Source organism: Musca autumnalis, unplaced genomic scaffold (genome assembly GCF_047663935.1).
Source record: "Musca autumnalis isolate F117 unplaced genomic scaffold, ASM4766393v1 scaffold_5, whole genome shotgun sequence".
NCBI classification, from domain to species: domain Eukaryota; kingdom Metazoa; phylum Arthropoda; class Insecta; order Diptera; family Muscidae; genus Musca; species Musca autumnalis.
In genome coordinates this window covers 2,141,967-2,164,095 of record NW_027412088.1, presented here as the reverse complement: position 1 = coordinate 2,164,095, position 22,129 = coordinate 2,141,967, and the positions used below count along the sequence as shown (strand labels likewise).

Below are 22,129 nucleotides of genomic sequence, written 5' to 3'. Positions count from 1 at the left end.
AAGTGGACAACAGTAAACCCAAGGAGTCATTCCACGCTGATATGTTGTTTCTAGATGGACATGCCCAAAGGAATACAGAACACAGTCATCAATTAGCGCCAATATTTGACAAGCGAGGACAACGAAACATAGACGATGAATATGACACAAGTATTACAAAAGCATTGGTGGCATTCAGTGGCACTATCAGCCTACGGGTATTTATATTACGTCGGCTATGCCGTCATTCCAGCCAACACGACTAGAGAGTCGAAAGTGACGACAGCGTTACTAAACGTTGTCCAGCTATTGTCACACAAGTATATAGCTAGCTCCCTGTCCATTGCCGTGTCACGGCAAGCAATTCTTTACACAATTTCCTGGTGTTGCTAGTTGTTGTCAGTTGTAAAGGATCATTTTGAGGGGAAATGTGGAACAGCATTTCTTAATTAATCCTCGTTCCTCAGCAAAAGCTTTTGTGCCAGTTTGTGTCATTTGTATGCAAAAGTTGTGAAGAAGCAAATAACTACGAAACTAACGGGGAGACAAAAGCAATGTTCTTGTTCTGCTCCTTGCTAATGTGAATCGAGTATGACTTGGCTATGACCTAGAGCGAAGTACAATGATTTCCTAGTGGACAAAATGAGTAAATATTCACTCACCGAGTTTTTGCCCTATTTCTGTTGGTGTATGTTTCAATTGCATCAATTTCCTTCCTTCCTTCCTTTGCGGATTGGGTGTGCGCGCGTTTTTTTTTTTCGCTGTGACGTTAAATAGAATATATTGCCAGTTGGTCAGGTGGTTGGCTGACTTCTCTGTGAATTGAAAGTTGTTGTTGTTGTTATATTTGTTGATACAATTGTTGCTAGCATACGACAAGAAATTGGCTATAAGAAGTATGGCCGGCACTCTTTTACCTTTCGGTCGGCTTTGCCCTGGACTATGGAGACTCGATGGTCTTGACTCTATTTTCCTTTGCTGTAATTATTATTTATTGCACATACCAACGACATTACACGCACACACACATACATGGAGCACAAGGAACCAACATGCAAATTAATTCGATGTGTATGTGTATGTTTATACTCGTATGTATATTTACATTTATGTTTGTGTATAGGATATTTTATTTATATAAATAGTGAAATACACGCAATAAATCGAATTTGTGTCCGTTTATGAAGAGTTTACGTACCGCACGCTTGTAGAAGGGGACTTTTACTGCAAAACCCGAAGAAGAAGAAATGCCTTTCGCCACAATTCTGTTCTTAACATTATTTTATTTTGTTGTTGTTGTTCTGCCTTAATAATAATGACGGTTATTGTGGTTATGGTTCTACACCGAACAACCGTTGGGTATTATTAAAAGACGCTAACTATGGAAAAAAGCACAGCAAGCGAATTATTATTGGTATACTTTTTCCATTTCTTTCAATTTCAATGAACACTTCATGCAAAGAGAAGGTATCGTTTTTCGATGAGCTGAAATGTGGTATCTGTAAAATTTACACATTAAACTACATACATACACTTATGCATATGTAGCAATGTGATTCTAAACACACAAAAAGATTCAGTCATTATCAGGACATTATTATAATTGAAACATCAATTAGTTCGAATACAAATTCGACTAGACATCACGTGCGCATCGTTTCTCATTAGTTCTTCTAGTCGTTATAGTTTAGCAGAATTAATACCAAGACAATGTTAAATTTTGTTTTGTATGTTTTTCCCTCTAAAAATAGAAAGAATTTTTGCAGATCAACGTTGAGTATATAATGCTGAGCACAATTCCGGCATCGGTATTGCGTGGGCTGAACAATTTTTAAATTCTGTGAAAAAGACTTCTGAAACAAAACTAATCAATAATAATTTACAGTGTGATGAGGGTCACTTCCACACTCTTGAGAAAATTAAGTAACAACTGAAATGATTGTTGACCGCATATGAAATGCAGTTTTGGGAAAGAGAAATCAATTAAAATACCATTCCATGTATACAATAGAATTTACTCATTATTCTTAAATTCGTAATTCGTAAATATGGTATGCTTTCTTGACCTTTTTAAACAAAAATGATGTTCTGAATGAACTGAATTCACTTGGAACTCTAAAATAAACATACCAATTTTCTTGGTTTTATTGGCACATATCAACCATTGAGTTACGAAGTGAACGTCAGTTACGACGGTTTTACACATACATAAATAGATCGTTTCTGCAGCCCTGTGAACTCTAAAGTTTAGAGTCTAAACATTACAGTCCACAAATTTGCTCTCGCTATTGTGACCCACTCCACTGCCTTTCCCTCGACCCTTAAACAACTACAATCTAAACTTTGTATTATCTGCTATTTTTGGCCGACTTTTGTGAATGAATAAAAAGTCAATATAAATTCATTATTTTTCCCAACGTTTCGTCGGCTTGTTTCCGACTTCTTCAGGGGTATTTCATTAGAATTTCAATTGAACATTCTTATTTCACTTATAATTATAAAAAACTTCACTGTATAATCAATAAACTGTGTAATCAATAAATAAATAAATAAATAAATAAATAAATAAATAAATAAATAAATAAATAAATAAATAAATAAATAAATAAATAAATAAATAAATAAATAAATAAATAAATAAATAAATAAATAAATAAATAAATAAATAAATAAATAAATAAATAAATAAATAAATAAATAAATAAATAAATAAATAAATAAATAAATAAATAAATAAATAAATAAATAAATAAATAAATAAATAAATAAATAAATAAATAAATAAATAAATAAATAAATAAATAAATAAATAAATAAATAAATAAATAAATAAATAAATAAATAAATAAATAAATAAATAAATAAATAAATAAATAAATAAATAAATAAATAAATAAATAAATAAATAAATAAATAAATAAATAAATAAATAAATAAATAAATAAATAAATAAATAAATAAATAAATAAATAAATAAATAAATAAATAAATAAATAAATAAATAAATAAATAAATAAATAAATAAATAAATAAATAAATAAATAAATAAATAAATAAATAAATAAATAAATAAATAAATAAATAAATAAATAAATAAATAAATAAATAAATAAATAAATAAATAAATAAATAAATAAATAAATAAATAAATAAATCATGAATATTTTTCCTCGGAATTTTCTGCACGGAAAATAATTTTAAAAAGTCAAATTCTTTTAAACTCAATATTTTGAAACTCTGAAAGCTACTGGAATCACTTAGTTATGAAATATTACTACGATATTACTTAATATGGAAATAAAATATTGTGAATTTGCGGAAAGAGAACAAATTCCGCACGGATTTTCTATTCATGATTGCCCTGACTGTAATTTTACGCACTTTTGTATCAAAGTGTATGCAGATATACCCAAATGTATACATAATTTCTAAACGTTTTTAATAAAACTACATTTTGAATACGAAGCAAAAATCTTTTTTAAAATAAAATATTTATGCAATTAAAAATAATAATAAAGCTAGATATATATTGCATTATACATTCAATCTGGTTGAAGAATTCCAAACGTTTATGAGAATTAATATTATTTATAACACTAAAAATTATTTTACACTTTAATGCACAAGTTTTTTGGCTTTTAAGCACTTTTCACAAATTTCTTCATTGGCTTTTTTATTTACTTCTTATTTTAATTTTGATTTACACTTTGCAACACTGAAAATGCAAACAACTTCTAGGATGATTTTTTTTTTAATGTACATATTGAAACTACTAAACCCCTAGTTGGGTTTTGTCCTGTCAGATCCAGTTCGGATTATATTGTAGACCTAAGCTAGTAGAACTTATTCTTCGAACAGATCACATAAGAAAAATCCATCTAGGGCATCAAAACCGATAAAATATAGAACATTTTAGAATTCTGTTTAGTATCAACTAAACAATTTGGAGTTGAAGCAAGTAACCTTTTGCAAAGATCATTCAAATAAAGTTCTGATCAATTCTTCGGAACATTCTGAAACTCTAAAATGCTTACTTCATGTTGTTTCAGCGGTATTTTGCATCATATCTTTTACAGCACGTATTTCAAACACAGTTCACGCAAACAGTTTATTCTCGCATTTCGGTTTTCACCACATCGTCGTTGAAAAATACACTGAAAACAACGTGATAGAGGCATTTTACAACAGTGGCATGTTCTGAAGAGTTGTGTATTATATTCCAGCGAATATGTTTTCCAAAAGAAAACATTAAGAAAATATTAACGGTTTTGGAGATATGGTGCGAAATGTATATAAATTATGGAATTTTTTCGATATTTTATAAAATTTGAGGCAATAAATGTAGTTTTTTTACAGTCTGTTTCACTGTGTCGAACGAAAATGAAAAGGAAAGAAAAACAACTAATCTCGTGTATGATTTTTAAAGTCTGTAGTTTTTTTTAAAGCAAACGCAAAGTCAATATTGCCTTGAAAACCAAAGTTTAGGTGTTTTACGTTCGCAATCATTTTCTTTCGACATAGTGAAACAGGCCCTTAATTCGTTATTTCTCTAAATATTTTATTCATGCCTTGTCTCCAAATTTGCTTCAGAGGTCAGATGAAGATTCACATACGTTTCAGAGATATAGTTCAGAATTGGTTTAAAAAGTCAATATTTGACCATGTTTAGATGAGGCCATAAAATCCAACCTGGATCTGACACAATAAAACACAACTAGGGTTCTTGTCGTTTGGGTTTGTACTTTCTAAAAATCTTCAGCTCAAATTGTTTGCTTAAGATTACCCTAAAAATGTTGCACAGTGTTATTAAAAAAACAATGTCTTCACAATCCTTCGTTTGCTTCGAACGAAGAACCGCGAGCAAGTTGTTGTTGTTTGTTGTTCTTCTGCTTAAAAAATAAAAATTGTTTGTTGTGCTAAAATGAAGTTGGTACTTAAGCTGGCAAACTATCGATATTCCCAACATTATATTTTTTCGATATTCTATTTTAAAAAATCGATTCCTATCGGTATTATCGTTAATTTGTTATCACCATTAATTTGGAAATGAAATATGTCTATGCTTTTGTTGACATTTTGTACAAGTAGTTCATATAAATGAGAAAGAAAATTTGCTTTTATTTAATAAAAACACAGTTTACTCAAAGACATAAAGTAATAAAGACCTGACAAAATGCATGCAACAAAAAAATGTTTACGATACTTTGTATAGAAACATTACCCTTAACAGGTTGCAGTTAATTCAAAATCGCAACCAAGGAGGAACATTTCATGTAATGGTATCAGAAACGAAATTTATATATTCAAGGATCTATTCAAGAATAATTCCATGTCAATCGGATCGGTAAATTCGGTTAAATACGTAAAAATGTATAAAAGAAAAAAATGTTATATCACCATATCGTAACATAACATTATGTTAAATTCAAAAGCCATTCACTGAAGAATGATAGCAAAAGAAATGTCTTATCTTGTTGTATTTATGTCTTTGGTTTACTTTTCCGAAAAATGTGTACCTGTGAATACGGACTTACTTTCTCACATACACAAAGCCGAAAGGGATTTTTAAAAAATCGATATTATCGATAGTGCCATCTTTTTTGCCAGCTCCAGCTGCTACTGTTTGTGTTTAGTTTCAAGCACATTCTGTTGCAATTGCAGTTTTTGCAAACACTTTATGTTTGAAATTACGCATTCTGTGTTTATTTTCAAGCATACTCTGTTAGAACCACTATCTGTGCAATAATTTGTGTTTGAAATTACACATGTTATAAATTGCACTATAATTTGTTAAGTATTACGCACTGCCTAAAAATCAACAAAAAAATCGTAGTGATTTTCATTGAAATTTTCAACAAATAATTTACATTGTACATACGAGTATTTTGTAATACAAAATTGTGCGTAGAATCGCAATGATAATTTGCATCGTCTAAGGACCATGTTCATATCCTCATTTTAGTATATTTTAGAAGTCATTGTAACAACCACATCTTACCGCAGATTTTTTTAACTTTAAAACAGTTTTTATTGATAGGGTTAATAGCCCACATTTCACCTTCGTATTTTATGAGGTCACAAAAAAGCTTGCAAGAAAAATATGGTTATGCTGCAAATATTGCTAAAAAATTTTAAAATTAAACAAATGATTTTTAGGAATATCTTTTATAAGATAAAGATTTTCCTTCGACTATGGAATTCACTTTAATCGTAGTTGTATTAAAAACCAACCAATTTTCAACAGAATTGTATGGTATTAGATTTTGCCGCAGTTCTTTTTAAGGAAACACAATTCCCAGAAAACAGATCAATTAAGAAAATATTTAAACTGTCAATAAAACCGGTGTACCATTGAATACCTGTTGACAAGAAATCACTGACGTATCCAGAAATGCACTTTGACACCATTTTGGAGGGGTGCAATGACAAAAGTTCAAACACTTTTGGGAATAAAATATACGAAATTAATCAATCTAATTGCAGCAATCACATTCTAAACTCGAAGTTCGAACAAAATGCACTAATGTAGACCTGTTACTGAAGAAATACCCCTAGGCAATACTTCCCAATTCAATTTAAAAAAATGTACTGTTTTTTGTAACGAATAATATGATGGTGATGGTGGTGGGGTAAGAGGTAATTTCTTGACGCTTTCAATTTGTTTTTAGATTGCTCTAACATAAATCTTATCAAAAAATGAGTAAGTTACAAGTTGTAGATGTAGAAATGTTCTACAAGAGTGGCCTTTATGATTTTATCCTAGGAGTTAGTATTCACGAGACCTTAGGGCTAAGAAAATAAAACAATCTCGGTAATTGAGAATTATAAATACATAGTTATTTTGCCTTTTTGCTTACAAATTTAGCGGCCAATTAAAAGGAAAACGCTGCCCTTCCAGTTCCAGTTTCGAGGAATTTTTTTTGGGAAGGCTCATTGTCATTGGTTTTTTTGATATAGTCTACGTCTCATGTGAACTAATGCCAATCCTGTTTCAAATAAGGTAAACACCAAAAGAAAATATATTGGTTGTACTTTGCTAAAGCTTCGATTTGATTGTTTACCTGTTGTAAAGTTTCACAATTTTGGAATTCCTAACGTTGAAAATCTTTATATTCAACCTCCTCGAAGAATCTGTAACGTTTACAAAATAATGTTTTGAAAGTGTCTGAATCCAACTGGAAAAAAGTACACCAAATATTATCTTGAGCATCTGCTTAACTATTAAGTAATTATCTTTATCAGTTAGAATGTGGAATATGGTTCCACGTGGACCACACTCAGGTCATCCTTTCACTCATTGTGAACCTGCCTATCCTATAGCATGCACTGTCCACATCCCAATACCAATCTTGCGGACTTTGTATTTCAATATACACCAAGGCAGCGAAAGGTAAACGAATCGATATTATCGATTTGTATTTTAGATTAGTATTTTGCAACTCTTGCCATTAACAAAGAAGCAAAAAACTAAACTAATAAAAGCAAGCAATGGTCGAACGGTTAGACGAACGGACGGACGGACCGTCTCACAATTTTCACATCATAACACATAAAACAAACTGAACTCAAGTGCCCATCAAAAGAAGAAGAAGAAAAAACAATACGCCAAAATAATACACATTCCACCACGCTACTAACCAAATCATCTATGGGACACTTTGTATTTGGAGGGACCCTCAAGAGCTTACGCAGCATATTTGTTGCGAACGCTGCTACGGTTGTTGGTAGTCGCTGTCGTCGCTTTAGTTAGTTTTTGTTCTTGTCTAGACTCCGGTCATGAAAATACAGATATATTTTCATTTTTCCTTTTGGCTTCTTTTCACTTTTTGCAAACACATAATGATGGTCTTACATACATACATACATACAGATGTACATCGGTATGGCTGTAGCTGTGTTGTTGTGGTAGGTGTATTCGCGAAATATATTAAGAAAAGAACAAGAAGAAATTAGCAACAAAATAAAAAAACCAAATAGCCAAACAATATCTCATACAAATTTGTTCAAAATATTCTTATAATAGTGGTCAGTTCGTCGTCCGTTCGTCACTCTGTTCAGCTTGCTTGCTGGCTGGCAGTGGGTCTTCTTGTCGTCCGTTCGAAGTGTATTTTTAAACAAATATTTAGTTTGATTTAACAATGAGCAGCTAAGTATTGTTGTTATTGTGACTGTTGCTTTGCCCCCAATAGCTAGGCATTGTGCTGTTCGTATCATTGTAATGGGAAAATCCCTTCTCGTGGTGATGGCATGCGCGAGGGTGGTGAGGATTATGGCTGGGAGCACCAACAACAGCCTAACAGACCATTGTGGTACACAAACTTATTACGTGTTGGTGGCAAAACGTGAAATAGAATGAATGTTTCCTTTCGTAGTTTGTTGCCATTGAAATAGTCTGTTGCATGACAGACACCAAACGGACATAATTGCCAACATGCACCTACAAACCACCGTACAATACATTGTGGCTAAGCAACGTAGTCAAGGTCCCAAGTGTAGTGAGTGCCACCACGATATTCGGACATAAGAAATGATTAGTTGAAGAAAATGTAAAAATATGCCAATCGCGGCTGTGACCAACAAATGACGGCGAATATAAATGCAGAATATCCTATAGAATTGTTCTTAAGTTAGCTACCCCTGCTATGATATGCAATAATATGAATACCTTTCTATGATCCGCTTATCTAGACGAAAACAGGACATCAGGCACTTGGATAAACTTGGCCAGGAAATGCAGAAAATCAGCAACGGAAACAATTGCTTTCTTAAGGACGGTAGTTCATTTAAGTCTCACTTTAGGCTATATCCGGTTTTCTTTGCAAATAGTAGCCAAAATAACAATATTTGGCTACGAAGTCCTTTTTAAGTTTGCTGTTATTTTATTTTGGCAAATACAAAAATGACAATAACAGGTGTGTTGGTTCAACCCTCATAAACACTTTGGACACCCAGTGGGTAGAAAACCTTCGTGCTTTAGTGGCTTTACATTGAGAATGACGCATATTCGCATAGTAGGGAAATAGTAAAAATTAAGAGAATTGGTCTATATACAACATCGTGCGACTTCGTTCGTTGGTAATCATATGCCCTATAGGTGCCAAACCGGTAATATATGGATTTTTAGTTCATCAATTTCAATAAATATTACCTACTGAATAGCTCGATCAGGAGGGTTACCAGATCGAGTACAAGGCCATATCAAAGATAAAAATGGTCGCCTTGGCCACAAACCAGACCACCGAATGTTTTTATTTTACTCAAAAATAGGGACATTTCATGTAACAATCGAAATATTATATTATGGAAAATTTTATATGTCAATTTTGGCGTTTAGGATAAGATAAGGCTGGGTTTTTGAAAATGCATACAAAATAACTAAGTGTAATAAAAATTTTACTATCCGGCGAGATTCTGAAATATGGTGTGGGGTCACTGAGGAGTGTGAGTTTTACAAAAGTTTATTAAAATTCGAATTAACAGCCTGTTTCACTATGTCGAACGAAAATCAAAACGAAAGGAAAACTACTTAGCTCGTGTATGATTCTTAAATTTTGTAGTTGTTTCGAAGCAAAAACAAAGTCAATATTACCATGAAGAGCAAAGTATACGTGTCTTCCGTTCGCATTCATTTTCTTTCGACATAGTGAAACAGGCCCTAAGAGTTGTAAATTTTTGAAAAATTGGTATTGGGTAAAAGAATAGAGATTGAATCTTCAAATTTTGTGTAAGGACCATTGTGTGTGTGTCGGTATGAGTTATGAAATAGTCGTTTAACTGGAAGAGCGTAATATACAATTATTAAATGGCACTTTTGCACTATTTGGTATTATTGTGCGAAGAAATGGACTTTAAATTCTAAATTTGGTACCTGGGTTGAGATATATTTCATGCAATTACTTTGACCTGTGCTAACAACGTTTTTAACGGAGATTTTTGGGTCGTATAACTCGAAATGTTAAATTGCATCTAATTCAGAACATGTGGCTAAAACTTTAAAAATACGTGATATCGGTGGTTCGACAAGGTCCATCCTCAAACTTAAACTAAGGTTTGAAGAAATATTAGGCTGTACAAATTAGGACCAAGTCTGTTACTGTGTTTGAAAGTTATTGTGACTGACATGGCTATATCGACTTCAAATTGTCTGAACACGTGTGGGGTCTATACCATTATTTCAATGAAGAACATTCGCATCAATGTGTATATACCTTCTTTAGCCACAAGTCTTAGAATATACAAATCAAACACGTAATGTGTACTTGTAAATAATCAATTTGACAAAATAAAATAACATCATTGACATATGAGCGTAAAATCCAAATTACTCAGTGAACGTCAAAATTCATAAGATACACTCTGATAAGGTTCAAATGGGCCTCTCTATTTTAATTCAATTGACTATCAGTCATGTGTCAACCCTCCGTGTAAGAAATAGTCTACTACGTAGAATATGCACCTTTGCCCTTTCGACGCAGAGTATTATGTAGTGACATATTCTGAAATAGAGGTTAGCAGTTTGACCGACAACGTCTAGTTTAGAGTTGGGCAATATAGTTCCTGGAGCGGATCGATCTTTCTAGTTCCGTTTGCCAAAAGGAACTAGTTCCTTAATATAGTTCTAAATAGTTCCGAGACCGATTTAGTTCAATGAATCTTTCTCGTCCCTCGTTCTTTTTATTTCCTTCATTCCAAATAGTTCCGAGAGTAAAGTACTTTAACGAAACTTTTTCTTTTTGTTTTCATCTTTTGGTGGATGAATTGACAAAAAATATACAAATTGCATCGATGTAACGAGGATGTGATTTACGTTTATTTAACAATGTGGCCGAATCTGAATGATGAAGGAACCGAACGTGAAAGCTCGAAGTGAGTGTGGAATTAAATAAAGAAAATGAATTATATAAATGAAAGGTATTATATGTACGGCTGGAACTATATGAACTAAAGGAACTATATAAATGAGAGACCCGGATATAGTTCCAATAGTTCCTTGGAACTAGTTCGTTCCGAAACTGCACAACTCTAGTCCAGTTAACGTGCAGAACAAACGAACTTCGTTCAGGGACTTCGTTCAATAACCACTCACGGTGCGCCTGAACAAACTTTAAATGGAAGGTGCTTACACCTGTGAAGTTTTTGCGGATTCTGAAACTACAATGTCCATACATGAGAAAAATTAAAAAAAAAAAAACAAAAAAAAAAAAAAAATGCCGGAGCACTTTTTTAAATAAATAGCCACCAAAATTCACTTTTTTAGGTTTTTACGATTTTGCTTGGACACCTATCTAGAATGAACATTGGTGTTTCAGAATCCGCAAAAACTTTCCAAGTGTAAGCGGTTTTCATTTAAAGTTAGTTAATGCGCACCGTGCATGACATTGTACCTATGAAGATATCATAAACGTCGATCTTGTAGACAATTTTCTCATCTATGAACATTGTAGATTCAGAATCCGCAAAAAATTCCTAGGTGTAAGCACCTTCCATTTAAAGTTCGTTCAGGCTCATCGTGTACTACCGACAGTTGATTATTTGGTTACGAAAAAGTTAAACACCAACACTAAAACATCTTATGTTTTCATTTATTTTACACTGCTAAGCCTCATCCAGACACACAACAAAGCTTTACATTATACCTGATACTCCACATACCAAAATACAGTCCACTCAACATTTGGTGTCCCAACTAAACTTTTGCTTTCACAATTAAATACGCTCCATAACTATCTTTAAAATAACAGTCGGTTATCCACCTTACCAGTATATAATAAGCATATTAGAAACAACTTCAATCCGATTAGATTTCAATGTTATCCGTTCAATGTTCAATCCGATTAGCTTTCAATGTTATAGTGGCTACACCAACAATTTTATTTGACCTATTTTTATTTAAAACTGTATACCAATAACTTCTTTTAATTATTCTTAAAATCTGTATGCATATGTCAATATTCTCTGTCATCATTAAATGAAAATCTTTTGGGGATTTTTATTCTTTTTCAAGCAATTTATCAACATGACAACGTCATGGGAGAAGAGTTCGTTATTTATTAACGGAGAAATGGACCAGGCTTTGCCAATAGCATGTTGACATAAAGCGTCAAAAGGCCAAAAAAAGATGGTAAAGAGGAGGACAAATTGAAGTATTTGATTTATTTTTCTTGCATCATTGTTGCCAGAAAATTTTTGGACTGTGACAACACTTAAACATTTGTTACAAGATATTGATAACAATGTACGTTATTCACAAATTAAAAAAATAATTTTTTTATAATTTGAACTACTTCTGGCTCTTGTAATGCGAAATTCATTAAATGTGCATATGCTCGTCGGATTTGTAGGTAACAGAATGCTACAATTCAGTATGAATAATTTTGCTAGAAAAAAAAACTTCATTGTAAATATAATAGGGCTAGCAAATAATTACTCCCAACTGCTTTTCTATGGCAGACTGCATTCAAGAAAGTAAAATTACTTTCGGGAATAGTATAGTCATTGTAATATTGTTGCCAGCATGCTAGGAATGAGTTTAGAGGTTGAAAGGTTTCATTGACATTTTCAAGTTTTTTTCTTTTTTTGGTAGTATTGGATGATTTGTGATGAAAGTGTTACCCAAACGCAACAAATTCAGTTAGGTTATCTGATGTTTTCAGAAAAGTGTTTGTATAATCATTCTAAGTACATTGAGATTATAGCAGGGATGACCAGAACAACCAGAACAGATGTGTAATACATACGTATACAACGTGGTCATGGTAGAAGTATCTCTTGTCCCATCGGGGATGTTTGTGGCAACATAATATCATATGCCTTGCAAAATTGTTTGAATTGTTCTCATTGTTGAAGTATGCATCTCTGTGTAGGGTGCGAATTAAAGTTGAAGAAAATTACTTTGATGGATAATAAATGTAACATTTCTCTCTCTTTTCTGACATATTCCCAAGAAAGCATGGGTGTGAACAACGTGCAGTCTATTTGAACTACTATTTTAACTCCAAGCTCTTGCACTTAGTACTTTCCTTCTGGTGTGTGGTAGTTCCGTCCTCAATTTACGATCAATAACCTCACCTGAGGCTAGCTGTCAAGTTCTATGATGTGTGAGACAGCTATAATAGGAATCTGTCGGTGAATTCGTCAAGTCACAACAGGTTGATGACGAATGCGTATGTAATGTAGCCGAGCAGCGGTTTATATTTGTAGGTAAATCAGTCTATATTTGTGATGTCAATTTTTGTCGATAAAGCTACCTTCCTTCACCAATTCTACAAAAATTCTCGGCATATGTCAAAAATAATATCTAATCATACATCGAAATTTACTTTGCAATCATTGTTATCGAAGTTTGTGCTACTATTTCAAATTTACTTATTAATAATGAATGTCAAGTGAAGCTATAAATTAATTATGACAATTGTTATCGAAGCGATAAAACCTCGAATTGTTTCAGAAAATCTCAAAATGTTTTTAAGAACTTATGTAATAAATAATAATAATAACAGGAGAGATTTAAAAAAAATGACCGGCCGATCTTTTTACGCCCATCATAATGAATATTTGATATACAAATCTCAACATTTGTGTGCAAAGTGTCAAATGTCCTCTCAGAATATTTGAAACCAAATAAGTGAACTCCCCCATAGGGGTTTTTTGTAACAAATTATAAAATTATATTATTAAAATGTTAATTATCGGTTCAAAATACAATTATTGGTTCAAAATACACTCAAATTGAAAACGTGTTCCCTTAAATGCGAAATAGTAAATTATATTTAATACGATGGAAAATTAAGTATATAAGCTTCAAATTACATTAAATAGCGAAGCCGTTTATGTAGGGGTTTTATCAGAACATGAGCAAATCCGGTGTGAGAATGCACGTACTATCTTCGAAACTCTTCTAAGCGGGAAGTATAATGTTATCATTCAAAACAAAAACCAAACTAAGTGAAATCGTAGTAGAAATGGATTTAACCTTTAAAATATTGACAATCGGAAGATATCTTTATACAGTTTGTCAATTTATTGTTTTTACTATAAGAAAGCAAACACTTTTCTTGATAAATAAAAATGTTGGGTTTCTTGAAAAATTGGTTATTTTTGTTGGTCGTAGTAGTTCAACAAAAATAAACAAAAATTGCAAGGTGTCAAACAAATGTTTTCAAAATGTAAAGATGTTCCACAATACCCCGAGTTTTCGGTAAACATTTGAAAATAGTGATGTGTAGTTTATGTGTTTAATTGTTAATGGGAATCAACTACCAACAAATGAGTCCTCAAACTGTGCTCCAAGGACGGGACTTAATAGTCCATATTCCAACCTGATATATGCTTGCATGAACTATTACGATGTGCAAAGCATGGACCAATCAGAAATTCCCTGCGAGTGTTATCTTGCGGATTTGTTTATTTAGTTGAAGACGTCAGGGTTTCTTGGAGCTTTTAGGTCATTATCTCACGGAAGTATGAACTTGCCCTTGAAAAAATTATACCCTCGTAAAGGGGACAGCAAAGACAACATGCTGAAAAAAATTAAAAGGATCCGATAGGAGCTCCTAAACATAACTTATTCCGAATTTTGTGTGTGAGGTATCCGAAGTATTGGAACCCGATCTATATGTGGAAGGGATAATACGCTTGGTCCAAATCGATTGCTCCCTTCTAGAGTTATCGTTCACACCATTTTACAAAAAATATTAGAACTTTTGTGGCGGAGGTACTATAAGGAGTGGACCGATATGGCCCATCTTCGAACTTAAACTAAGTTTGGGCAAAGTATTACGAAGTACAAAATTTGGTTCGAATCGGTTGATCCGTTCGAGAGTTATCGTGCGTACCATCCAAACAGACGACAGAGAGACATACGGACGGACATGGCTAAATCGACTCCAAATTTTCTGAAACGAATTTCGTCCAAACATACTTAGGATCTAAAACCGTTATTTCGATGAGGCACATTTTTGGTCGTATCAAAGTGTATATACCCTGTTAGCCTAAAGGCTGAGGGTATAATAAACCAAGTTTGGGCACAGGTAATGTTTATCGTTGATATAAACTGGACTTCGTTTTAGTTAATATATCGAGTTATTCTATTGCTAATATTTATTATTTTATATTTATTGACGGTAGTCCATCTTCGAAAACTAAAAAAACTAATAAAAAGACTAGTTTTTCAAATATCTCCGTTTTGAAACCTAAAAGGCATTGTTTACATCTTTGGTCCATATGGTAACCATATTAGTGGGACTATCATGACTTCTTGGTTACACTTCCGATAATGAATCAACGACTGAATGTCATTGCTCGTGAATAATACATATCATAAAAGTCATAAAATGCCCAATTGCACACAAAATCTAGGGCAAAAATTCGATTTTATGATGCATCCATTGAGTCTGCAAACATTTGTTTAACGCCATAAAAAGAGGTTGTCGATTTCACTAATTATTGTCATAATTTTAAAGTAATTTTATTAGCAAATTCAATACGCATCTGCCTGTTCACTCACTAGTCATATGTATTGCATTCGCCGTGCTACACAACCGCGATACTTTTCTTGTGATTTCTACCAAAATACTTTTTTTGAATGTCACTTTCATATTTTCAACAATTTTCGAAGTAGGTATGGGACGGTTTGTTTTAACTATATTAATAACTATGTTACGCTCCTCTGAATCTCTGAAACCAATGCGAATCTTCTTCTGACCACTGAAGCAAATTTGTAGATAAGGACAAGAATAAAATATTTGGAGAAATAATGAATCGAAAAACTACATTTATTGCCTCAAATTTCAAAATATATGCTAAAATTCCACAATTTTTATACATTTCGCACAGTATCTCCAAAATTGTTAATTTTTTCTGAACATTTTCTTTTGGAAAAATATTCCCTGGAATGTAACACACAACTCTTCGAAACATCCAATTGTTGTAAAATGCCTCTATGCCGTTGTTTTCATTGCAGTAATGTAGTGAAATCCGAAATGCGAAAAACTGATGCAAAATACCTCTGAAACAACATGAAGTAAGCAGTTTAAAGTTTCGGAATGTTCTAAAGAATTGTTGAGAACTTTATTTGGAAGATTTTTGCAAAAGGTTGCTTGGTTCAACTCCCAATAGTTTTACCGATACTGACAAGAATTTCAGCAATTCTGTAAAATTTTCTATATTTTATAGATTTTGATGCCATAGATGGAGTTTTTCTTATGTGGTTTTTCAAAAGATAAGTTCTACTAGTTTAGGGCTACAATATTGCTAATGACAGCAAGGCCAAATTCCTATTCGTTTCTGAGATAAAGGCCGGATAAATGCAATAAAGTGTATATTTAGCCCGGTTTAGATGAGGCCATAAAATCCGAACTGGACCTGACAGGACAAAACCCTACTAGGGTTTTTGTAGTCTAAATATGTACTTTCAAAAATTGCATACTAGAAGTTTTTTGTATTAATTTTGAAAATAATAAGGTGAACGCAGACATTCTGGGATATGTGTATATTGCAAAAAAAACAAATAAATAAGGATTTTCGTTTTGATTTTTTGAGGCTACAATCTCAGGAAATATGGACTTACTCCAGAAAAATTTTCATCTTCGAACTTAAACTAAGTTTGGGCAAAATATTACGAAGTACAAAATTTGATTCGATTCCATTAATGCGTTCGAGGGTTATCGTACGCACCAGCTAGATAGACGGACAAACAGACAGACGTCGGACATGACTAAATCTACTCCAAATTGTCTGAAACGAATTTCGTCCAAACATATTTTGGGTCTAAAACCGTTATTTCGATGAGGAACATTTTTGGTCGTATCAATGTGTATACCCTCGTTAGCATAAATGCTGAGGGTATACAAATCTGGAATCATAGTAAAAATTTCATTTAAACCTTTAGAATACTGGACAGTGGCTCGAACCTACATACTAAAGTTGGGGCTATACCAAAACATGCCGACAATATTTGTGCTCCAGGACCCGCAAAATAGTCCTAGTAGCACTATTTTTTAAATTTTTCCAAAAAAAACCCCGTTCTTCTACTCCAAAAAATTGCAAAACACGCACTTCTATTTAAACGAAAATGGCGCTGAATGACGCTTTCTTCTACAATCTTCCACCACACAAATTTGGGTGATTAGCAGCTTGTTGCTGGAATCTGCTTGCCAGATATACATTTTTGACAGTTTACTTACTCTTTTGCTAGCTTTACCATTAAAAATGTACCCGAACAAAACATATTTTTGTAAAGAAGTTTTGTGTGTCATATGAAGCAAAAATAACACATTACAGACAGTTCGTCTGTAAAACGTAGCTTCAATTAAAATGGAACGGCAAATATGGGGGCATCTCATGATTTTAAATTAGATCAGATGTTTCATGAAAACAAATACATGTTCGCTGATCTATACCAACACTTATCTTTGTTCTGTTCCAGAATATGTTCCTTTATAAAGTTGCAGGTTGTGGAACAGAACAAATGTTTCTCTAAAAAAGTTTGTTTTAATTGTCCCTCTTGTAACAATAAAAGTTAGGTCTTATGCCGTTCGTTGTGAAACCTTTGGACTATCTCCCCTTGAATTCTAGCCTTTGTGATCAACAAAAAGTGATTTACACACTCACCACGAATAAAATACGGATTACAAATCATTTGAATCCTTGACACAGATGTCATAGATATTTATAGTTTATGGGAAATATAATATTTTAATACGTTTACACCGCTTAGATGTTGGGTTTCAGTACTTCGAACACATCATCGTCACCGATGCTGATGTCGTCATCGTATCAGGTCTTAACTGTTTCTGGTGGTGGCAGCTCTGCTTTCGGATGTTTTGCAAAAGGGCTTGGGGGAATTTTATGATTATTATTTTTATGGAGTCCCATTAAAAATATTGCACACATTTTTACCCCATGGGAATTTGAGCTCCCCGTAATGTTTAAGTACTGAGATCGGCAGAAAGTAAGTACAATTCACTAGCTGCTGACTAAATGGCTAGTGGTACAGGAGAGGAAGTGGCATACGGATGCTTGTGGTGACATTATGGCACACACAACCGTATATTTATATGTGCTTATGTAGTTTTGAGAGGAACAGGAGGAGTGGGTAAACTGAATGCCATACTCATCAATAGCTCGACTAATCTTTCAAAATCAACTACTCCATGTCGTAAAGTGTATCGGAAATGTAAGCAAATTGAGATTGTTTACCGATGAATAAACATAATTAGCAAAATGTACATACAGTTGGCCTACTAAATGTTTAATAATAATTGCTGATTTGTGGCAATACATTTTGTATAAACTAATGTTTTTTTTGTTTAAATCCTTAGCTCTTGTAGGCTATGGTGGATATTATTACAACAGTAGTTATTATTATTACCCAGCAAAATGTTCGATGCCAAAGATGCCATTCAATCATGGGTGCAAGTGATCTGGCATGTCATCTTTATATCATCTTCATCGATGAATTTTATGCTATTCATATTTGGATCCAAAGCATGTCATTTACACCACTGCTTTGCCATGTCATTTTCACCAATGCTTTGGCATGTCATTTCCACCAATGCAATGACATTATCATTACGACGAGAGTTTTAACAACGTTGGTTGTGGTTTCGAGTCTCTGACAACATCAAGCCTACTGTAAATAATTAATCTTATATATATATATATATATATATATATATATATATATATATATATATATATATATATATATATATATATGTATTTTGAAAAATGTGTATAAATAAAAACACAACATTTATCTCTATTGGATCGATGGAATTTGTTCAAACGCTGATGAAAAGATCGCATCTTTCACGACTTCGTTTGAACCAATGCAATAGATGCCATGAAATCACGTCATGTCATGGAAACCCTTCCTTCAAATTTTGCTGGGTATTATTATTATTATTTGCAAGAACTGCGGCCAAAAACAATGATAGCAATCAAATGTTTGTATGTGGAAAACGGCGCTACAAAAACCATTATTTGTGCGAAATATTTACCCGAAATATATTTGTACGATATTGAGAGACTGTTACTATTACGTGCCATAAAATACAGTTATAAAAAAGTAAAATTAAATTATAAAAATAACAGTTATTGATATTTTTTCCCCTAAAAAATCGTTGTCGTCTATTGAAAAGATGTATACAATTTGATTTGCACTATAACAAGTAAAAAAGTATCAGTCGGCTTTGCCGACAAAGATATACCCTCAGCCTGTGTGCATTGAAATACTTTTTTCCAAAAAAAAAAAAAAAACCTTAGGGGGGTTTTCAAAATTTTTGGCGTATGAACCGACAAAATATAGACAAGATTAAAGCTCAAAATTTTATGTGGATAACGATAGATAGGGCTTTTTTTTATCACACTAGCCTACGAAAAACATAATATCGCTGTAAACAGGGCCACTAGGAAAACCTTCGGTAAAAATGTCCAAAGGATCCTCGAACACACCCTTATCCACACAAAAATGTTGAACATTTGTGTGGGTGGCACCACAAGTATTGGAAAGATAGGGCCCAAATTTGAACATAAACCAAGTTTCGACAATATTTAGAGATCCAAAGTTTGGACCAAATCGGTTGCTATGTCTATGAGAAATCGCGCGTACCATTTTAGCGAATATTTTCGAACTTTTGTGGGGGAGGTACCGGAAGAAGTGGACTTATAAGCACCACCTTCGAATTTCATCTAATATTCGAAGAAATATTATAATATCCAAAGTGTGGCCGAACGCAGTATTCGGTTCGAACTTTCCAGCCACTACATATGGTGCCATAGGGTTTTTTTTTACATTTTTCGGGCTGTTTTCTCAAGGAGTATGGACTTACCCCTGAAAAGACTTTTACTGTCGTAATTGAGACAGCGAATGCAAGTTGCTTCAACAAAAACAAAGCAATTCGAGAGCAGGTTTTAAAGTGAATTTATCGAAAATTTTGTGTGGGAGGTATCCGAAGAAGTGGACAAATATAGTCCATATTCGAACCTGATCTATATCTGGTAGATATATTAGGATGTGTAAAGTATGGACCAAATCGGTGAAGTATGGACCAAATTGCGCACAATTTTTCCGACATTTTTTAAATTTTGTAGGGCATGTACCACAAGAAGTGGACCGAGATGGCTTATCTTCGAACTTAAACTAAGTTTGCACAAAATTTACGAAGGCCGCATTTTGGACCGAAACTGCAGATCCGTTCGATAGTTATCTTGCGATCCAACCACTACACACGGTGTCATAGGGTTTTTTTTGTACCTTTCAGGCTATTTTCTCAGGAAGTATGGACTTGCCCCTGATGAAACTTATATCGTCTATGGGGGGGGGGGGGGGGGGGGCAGTGAATACAAGTTGCAAATCAAACCGATCCGAGAGCAGGTCCTAAACTGAACTTTTCCGAAATTTTGTGTGGGAGGTACCCGAAGGAATAGACCGATTGAGTCCATATTGGAACCTCATTTAAGTCTGGTAGAAATTTCACGATGTGCAAAGCTTCGAGCAAATCGGTTACTTCCTTTAAGAGTTACCGAGCGCACAATTTTTCCGAAGGAGTGGACCAATATAACCCATCTTCGAACTTAAACTAAGTTTGGACCAAAATATTACGAAAGCCGAATTTTGGACCGGATCGGTTGATCCGTTCGAGAGTTATCGTGCGCTCCAGCCTGCCAGACAGACAGAGAGACGGACGGACATGGGTAAATCAACTCCAGATTGTCTGAAACACATTTCGTCCAAACATACTTGGGGTCTAAAACCATTTTTTCGATGAGGCACATTTTGCCCCTATGAAAGTGTATATACCCTCGTTAGCATAAATGCTGAGGGAATAAAAACGTCAAAATTCATCTGGTCTATCTAAAAAAAACCGAAGATTTGATGATGTGTGCAAACGAATATTTACTAATATTTGTAATTTTCTTGTTTATTTCCGTAAGTCTGTGTTTAGACACACAAATTTCTCGGGAAAGTAAATTGAGTTTTTGGGAGAGAGCGGAGAGGAAAGAGCTCCTCAATACTCTTTCCTACCCCCTATTGCCTAAAAACTGAATTTAGGTGTGCATCTATTGAACTATCAAACGAACTATCAAAAACTATACCCAAAAGTTTCAATTTTATTATTTTAAATTATTCGACTTTTCCTGCGTTTGCAAACATTTACTTGGCTAACTGTATGTAAGCAAGGCACTCACACACACCCCCACACCAACGCACACACTCACGCACATCCCCTTTCCTAACTGTTTATTTACATTATAGTGCGTTCGCTGTGTGTACGTGTGTTTGTTTTCTTGGCATGTAAAAGTGCTTTTTATGCTCTGTTGCTGTTAATGAGACGATGGAATATTGTAATAGTTAATGTTTATGCCTGTTGTTGTTGTTGTTGGTGCACTTACCCTTAATGTTAAAAATAGGAAATTATAAATAAATTTAATTTATCACAATTGATTCGTTGTAGTTGAGGGAACTTTTGTTGCTGCTGCTACTGCTGCTGCCGTTCCTGCTGCTGCCGTTCCTATTTCTGATAATGGCGTTGATGACTTTGATGTTGCTGATATGGCTGTTCTTGTTCTTGTTGCTGCTGTTACAATTTGTTCAGGTTGCTGTAAATGTGTTAGTAGTTGTGGTGGTGTTGGTGTTGCTGCTGCTGTTGACGATGATAGTAGTAGTAGTGGTGGTGGTGTTGTTGCTCCTTTTGTTTTTAATAAGAATACAAGTGTTGTTGTTGTTGCTGATATCAGACATGTGTGCATATTCAACTTGACGCCTCCCGCAACTGCTACATTGACAACGGTTGGCGCCAGCATTTCCGCCGCCCCAACACCGTTAATCACCTATATTCGCCAGGCCAGCACCACAAGGACTTGATTGTCCTCTCCCAATCCCTCCCAAGGTTCTTTAATTTCGCTGTTATTTTTTCCTCACTTTAAATATTATTTTGATGACCTTTTTCCCGACTAGAAATGTACGAACACTCTCACTATAAATTGCACAAATTGTGTGTGTGTGCTTTTTATTACTTTACGTTTTTTTTTTTGCTCTATTTTTTCCACAAACTTTTTTATGAACTTTCTTTATAGAGTTCAGACTTGGATGTTTTTAGCTTGATTGGATTCTGATGACACCAATGACAAACAATTCAATAGAATT

General features: G+C 33.6%; 1 protein-coding gene across 19 annotated transcripts in view; it reads right to left on the bottom strand.

Moving 5' to 3' along the window:
• Positions 1-21,514, bottom strand: part of KCNQ (KCNQ potassium channel) — a 117,092-nt gene extending 95,578 nt beyond the window's left edge. For 9 of the 19 annotated variants that reach the window (XM_073991221.1, XM_073991212.1, XM_073991233.1 and 6 more), the window contains exons 1-2: positions 897-1,202; positions 642-794 (exon numbers count right to left, since the gene is read on the bottom strand). The gene's annotated coding sequence lies outside the window, so the exon portion shown is untranslated. Of the gene's footprint in view, positions 1-641; positions 795-896; positions 1,227-21,375 lie in introns of those variants that run through there. The other 10 variants (XM_073991220.1, XM_073991210.1, XM_073991229.1 and 7 more) reach the window with 3 other exon arrangements.
• Positions 21,515-22,129: the final 615 nt, after the last annotated feature.